At 34.7% G+C, this 6,467-nt stretch overlaps 1 long non-coding RNA gene across 3 annotated transcripts; it reads left to right on the top strand.

Annotated features, from left to right (window-relative positions):
- Positions 1,442 to 5,586, top strand: LOC109822160. 3 transcript variants are annotated; one of them, XR_002242042.1, is made up of 2 exons: positions 1,442 to 1,604; positions 2,321 to 5,586. It is a non-coding gene; the product is annotated as an uncharacterized LOC109822160 (long non-coding RNA). The 3 variants fall into 3 exon arrangements; XR_002242041.1 differs by lacking the exon at positions 1,442 to 1,604 and adding an exon at positions 1,611 to 2,007; XR_002242043.1 differs by lacking the exon at positions 1,442 to 1,604 and adding an exon at positions 2,019 to 2,235.

The following is a 6,467-nucleotide window of genomic DNA, read 5'->3' as shown; positions in this document are numbered from 1 at the left end:
TTACAGCAGAACAAAGTCTTGGATATCATGCTTTTTGTAGATTCCACGAGCCTTTCCAGTTGCCCTTCAAGGTATCTTTGATGGGTGATTGTTGGTTTTTTAACTTCTTCCCCTCTTCAGTTTTAAAAAGATTAGCGAAGTATTCCACCCAGATTCTGTTTCTTAAGTCCCGATTGATACTTATGAGTTCCCCATGAATTGGGAAATAAGTATAGTTATGAACCCATTGTAAATCAAATGTAACACTTTTTACTCCCTCAGTTTTTGAATCAGGGATAGAAAATGTGTCATTAGCACTATCGTAATAGCTCAACAGCAATTCAAGTGTGGGGCGATCAGGCGCAGGAGCCCCAAATAATATATAGTGCTCAAATATAGATCCGCAGTATGCATCCATATGCCACTGACATATCTTCGAGGCAATACGCTTCATGAATTCCCAATAAGCCCCGATATTGGCGGTTAGCCTTATTGATTCACCCGCATCAGTATCAGCAACTTTTTTCCTGTGAAAAAAATTCAAATTTGCAAGTTCAATTAGACCTAACGTGACATAAATTAGACCTAACACTGCGAGCATCTAGAATTAATATGGACTCAAACTAGAACTAAAATGGACTGTGGTAAACCCTAGCATTGTTTAAGATGAACTGAAATTAGAAAAAATCGGGTCGAGTCTCCAAATCCTCGATAACATAGCACTTACTATTTTTTGGGGGAGGGTTTGTTAGTACGACCAGCCCTTGTCGATTTTTCCGGTCTCGCCATTCTACCGCTTGCCTTTGCATTTTCATAAGGGTTTGAGTGACTTCCTTCGCGCTGCCAAGCTAAGATGAACGACTTCGTAGTCGTTAACGATATCTGTTTCCCGGAACGATATTTTTCTAGCAAAAACCCAAGGACTGTTGAAATCCGACGAGAAAAATAAAATTTTAAGAGTTTCGGTGGCTCCTCAACGGTGGAAGAGAGGAGGAAGAGGAAGAGGGTACTTGAATAGGGAGAGGACACAGTAACCGAGTTCAGTCCCATCAAAAAGGCAAGTTCGTAACTTCCACTGGTTTTTTTTAACGGTACTTTGAGGTCTCCTCAAAAATACTGTGTGTATTTAGGGCTTATCCACACGAAGTAGAATACAACTCATATGAAGTTTATGCTTTAGTGGTATGAACACATTTTTCCCATTGGTTTTTTATAAAAAAAATAAAAAATAATTTCTATTGATTTGTCATATTTTAAAAATAATTTCTATTAAAAAAATCTTTTATTTCGTTCTTTCTTTCGTCATCCACAATACTATTATTCTACTATGCACAATAGCACATGCGTGTCACATCCATGTCTACCAAAAGTAAGGGCCCACACTGCTCCTCATACTGTTCAAACATGAGAAAGATCATCAAAAGGAAGGAGTAGTCAAGGAGACTGAAGGGGCCAATAGTACTCCACCACCCCCCTACTGAGCCTCTACATCTTTCTCTCTTAGTTGCCTTTTGAGTTATCTCATTCAGACAAATTACTTTTTTTTCTCACTTTAATATCTCCCTGCACTAGATCTGTTCTCAGATTCTCTCAGAGAGATCTACAAGCGTTTTTCTCACTCTCAGGTGATCAAATATCAACCTCTTTTTCGTTTTTTTTCCTTTCTTTTTCTGCAGTGACTTGGATTCTTATGCTGCCTTTGGGTCGCTGTCAATCCCATGAAAGGACCTTACCAAAATTAAATAAAGCAAAAAAAAGGGGGGAAATTAATACATGGTTTTCATCTATATGAGGAAATAAATAAAGAAAAAATAATTTACCTAATATTCTGTGATTGTGTATATATATTGCAGTCAATAGTTTCTTTATATTTTAGGAGATATTATTATATATATTATAAAATGGGAGGAGGGGGTCTCCTGTGTTTTCTATGCTTTTCTATCTTTTCGTTGCTTTAAGTCTTTTCGTGTCCCTTCTCAAAATTTAAGCTTTTGTGGCTTTGTCGAGAGAGGGTTCTTATCCTTAAAGGTGAGGTCTGATTAATTTAGGGTTTTTCGAAGCATGGAAGAAATCTCTATTTAATGATCACGATCGTGTTTTTTTCGTTTATTTTGATCTAATATTTCATGATCATGATCATATTTTTTTTGTTTTTGTTTTTTTTTTTGGTCAATGAAAAAATTTTATTCATTCACCAATGAAAGAATTTAGTGTACATCAAGATCTCAAAAAAAATATTTGAGAACCAAAACCTGAGTAGATAACCAATCTCTATTTTTTTTTGTTTATTTTGATCTAATGTTTTCTTTCATTTATTCTTTATGTTCTCTCTCATGTGCAGATTTTTTGTGTATGGAAGAAGAATTAGGGTTTGCAAGGTCAGAATCAGCATCACCTTACAAGAGCAGAGTTCAAGAGGTCAGTTTTTTTAGTGATTTCTATTTGACCTTTTGAGGACTCTCTTTCTCAATAAAACAGGTTTATTTGCTTTGTAATTAAATTTTAGATTATAGATTATGGGTCTCTTTAGTTTTTTCATGCAGGTGGTTGTCATTTTTATGTTAAAATTTGTTGCAGCTAGCCTCCACTAATTCATGATCTAACATATTCAGACCAAGTTCATTCGGTTGAATTTTGACTATTATTATGATATATTCTAAGGAAGCTCATGCAAGTTTTTTTATTGTTACTTTTTTTTCCTTTTGGGTCCTATGATTTTTTTATAGTTAGGTTCACATTCAAGACCATGAACAGTTACATTTTATAGCATTTCCAAGTCTTTCACAGTATTAATTACCTACTCTGATAATGCTTACAATTTTTGGGTACCCGTAGCATTTTTAACCTGAAGATCTATGAGCAAAAAAGTGGAGTACTGCATTACCTATGGATTCAACTGGATGCTTAATCCTATGTGAATCGGTTTTCATATGTTTATACTTGCACAAAAAAGGCAAGTGTAAACATGGATATTGTTATGGATTTATAGTCTTCGGCTCCTTTTAGAGTATCTAGTATTCAAATGCTACATGGGAAAAAAATTATACTTATGAAAGTATATTCACATGGATATTGATATGGATAGTTGGTCACTCTTTAGAGTATCTAGCATTCAAAAACTTTTAAGTACATGAAAAAAATTATACCTATTAAAGTGTTAAATCAGTATTGCTTAATGTAAAACAAAAACAAATATTTGATTGGTCTATACATGTAAGATTAACTTTAATTTTCCTATTAAAGTTTAGGGATAAGCAATAATGTCCGGTTATTATTTAGATCTGACCAAAGTTTTCTATAATATGGTTCTCTGTATATTAGGTTCAACATCCGTACAATACCCATATCCATGTTGCTTGTGCATAAGAGAGAAACAAATAAGGATAGAGTATGGTATTTTTAGATTTGGATTTAAATATCTGTAAAATTTACAATTTGAGCTTCCTACCAAGATAGCCAGTACCAGAATCCCATTTGTTGATTCTTTTGCTATAATTATTTACAAACCTTACGTTTTAATATTCTTTGATATATATGTTTTTGTTAATATGGATGTTTTCTTTGCGTTTATTTCTCACAAAGTATGCTTGCTGGAGCTTGTTAATTGTGCAGGGGATGTTGAAGAATGAGTTAGAGAGAGCTTCCTTCAGCCCACTCATGGGTGGTTGCGGATATAGAATTGGCTGCCGACTCATTCATTCAAACGCTCAGTGTAAATGCCAGGGTAAAGTGACTTAGTGAATGAGTGAATGAAGCGGGAGCCAATTCCATCCTTTCTTCTCCATGCTTGGACTGAAGGGAGCTCCCTCTTCTTCCAAAATTAAATCCACCTGTTTATTTGTATTCCATGTAGGTAATTTTGTTTATATATATATTCAGTGCTTTTATTTATCATCAACTATTTTAATCTTTTAAAATACCTTAAGATAATCTCATGATTGGTTAGATTATTATTTTTTTTGAGAGAATATACTGTTGGTTATAATATATATTTTTTGGTTATTTTTCGACGATCCTCAATGGATGATCGCATACTAATTTGAATTTTAAAGAACAAACCCTAATCTCAAACTAAGCAATCCTGGTATCATCAACAGCACGTTACTGTTAAAGCCATTAAATTTAAATTTTATCTGAAAGTTATGAACTTGAGAAATAGTTTCTCCACTGTAATTTCATAACAGAATGCCGGAGGGAATTTGTAAATGCATTGCAGCTGCTTCAGTTTCTTTCTTTCTTGATGTATGCTCTCTGAAAATGCAGCCATGCTCTTTCTCGTGGCAAAAAGTGTCGTCGTTGGAAATTGTACCAGTCTTACGGCAAACTATGCACCAAAATATTGGCAGGTTTTTAAAGAAAGTTTGTTCGCAGATGTAGCCCTATTTAGACGTATAAACAAAAAAAAAAAACTAAAAAAAAAAAACTGAAAATTATATTAGAACGCCACAAATCCTTAGTAACATTCTCTTACTCTCTAAATTTAAGCACTCTCTTTTCCTCCTTTTTGGAGTATCTTTGTTGTTTATTGTCTAAGCTAAAATATTCTCTCTCTCTCTCTCTCTCTCTCTCTCTCTCTCTCTCTCCCTCCTCGTGAGCTCCTTTGTTCTTTTTTTCGTTTGTGTCCTTTATTTTTGTTTGGGTAGTTGTAAGTTTGAGAAATGGATTTTCTGAGAAATGGATTTTCTGAGGATACGTGCATTGACCTATTTCTTAACGAAACAAAATTGTTGAAAATGAATGAAAATCTAATTTTGATTTTAAATCTTAAAATACTGGTAAACATCCAAACAAGCCCCAAGTTAAAGCTTTCTAGCTTTGCTTTGTTGCTTGTCACTAAATTTGCTTTGCTTTTTAATGACATTATTTTTGGTAAATCTTTTATTGACATCTATTGGAACTTGTAGTTCATAGTACATTTCTTTCTATGCTTTGCAAACTTATTCCTTATTCATGGGAACTCTTCGATATTACGCCTGCAAAGTCTTTGGAATGTAATTAATAATTGCTTTCTGCAAAACACTGGCTTCCATTTTTCAAGTTACAACTGGAATTGGGCCAAGTGGCCGTTAGAAGAACAAGCGGTTCTCTCTCTTGGGCTTCCGATGGGAAGTAGGGAGCTACTGTTTGCTCCCTAGACAATTAAACTCGGGAAAAGTTTCACAAAAGAGTTTTTTTTTCTTTGGATTACTTGCTTATGCCCCTCTTAATTCATTGGTATTTGCGATAATACTATTCACATTTTTGTATTTACAAAGCTATCTCTTAAATCGTCAATTATTGTGATTGCAAATTTAGCTTATCGAGTTGGTGATGTTGTTTTGATCGTACTTCAATTTTTTTTATAAAATTGATGATTTGACGGCTACTTTAGCGAGTAGTGAGGCTTGGAGCTTTGTTTTGCAAGTATTCTTGATGCAAGGGTCATATATGCAAATAACTCTTAATTTTTTTGCATCGAGAGAACAGCTGACATGACAAGTTCTCTGTGATGTCTGTGGGTGGGATTTAGATTCTTTTGGGTATTTGATAAGTACGCTCTTTCTTTTTGGGAGTGCTATGTAATAGACTAATAATGTGCTTAACCTAATGAAATACATGCTTAATATCTGGTACATTGGAATTTGATGCAAGTACATGTATTTGATTTCTTTATTTTGTGCTGAGGTGTAACTGTTCACCAAACCCTTTTGATTATATGAAGTATAGTACAATTCCAAGCGCTGAGTGCTGAGAGCGCTTTTTTGCTTTTCAGCTTGTGCGTGTATATTGTTTAAGCTTTGAATGGGAGGCATTAGGGCAGTGGAATTTGCCAAATATGGATATGCTAACCCTAATGACATGCTTCTTATGGAAATGGCCTTTATTAGTGGAGGAGCTTTGCACATATCCCATAGTTATTTGTTTCTTAATAATGCTCTAAATCTACGAGAGGCCCACAGAGTATTATAGCTCTAAATCTGAAGAGAATGGTCACATCTTTACAAGTATTATGTACTGTTCATCATGGGAATACTGTGTGTCACGGTTCATTTTTCGTTTTTTTAAATTTTTTTAAAATGCCAAATGGCTCCTATATGCCCTTCTTGTTTCCATGGCAATTATATACTAGGTTTGGCTCGATAGGAGAGAAGGTGAGTTTTTGGTAGGAGGGAAGGTGAATGGAGGGGTTCCGGGGATGGATAAAAAAATTAGTGTGCCTTTAGCTGAGAGGTAGAGAGAGTGTGGGGAGGGGACGTGAGGAAAGGGAACATCACAAAATGAACTAAAAGTTAGAAAGAGAAGAATCTCTTCAAATTGGGAGAACACGAGGAGAGAATATTGTTAAAGTAAGAGAGAGAGAGAGAATCTTGGGTAAATTTCCCTTGAATTGAATATTGAGTGTGCACATATATTTATACAAGTAGAGGAGTGTGAGGTTTGTTCTCCCAAGCAATGTGGGACTAAAACCCACTACAATACACTATTATCAACAGCCCCCTTCAAACTCA

Source organism: Asparagus officinalis, chromosome 8 (genome assembly GCF_001876935.1).
Source record: "Asparagus officinalis chromosome 8, Aspof.V1, whole genome shotgun sequence".
Lineage (NCBI taxonomy): Eukaryota > Viridiplantae > Streptophyta > Magnoliopsida > Asparagales > Asparagaceae > Asparagus > Asparagus officinalis.
This window is presented reverse-complemented; position numbering and strand designations above follow the sequence as displayed.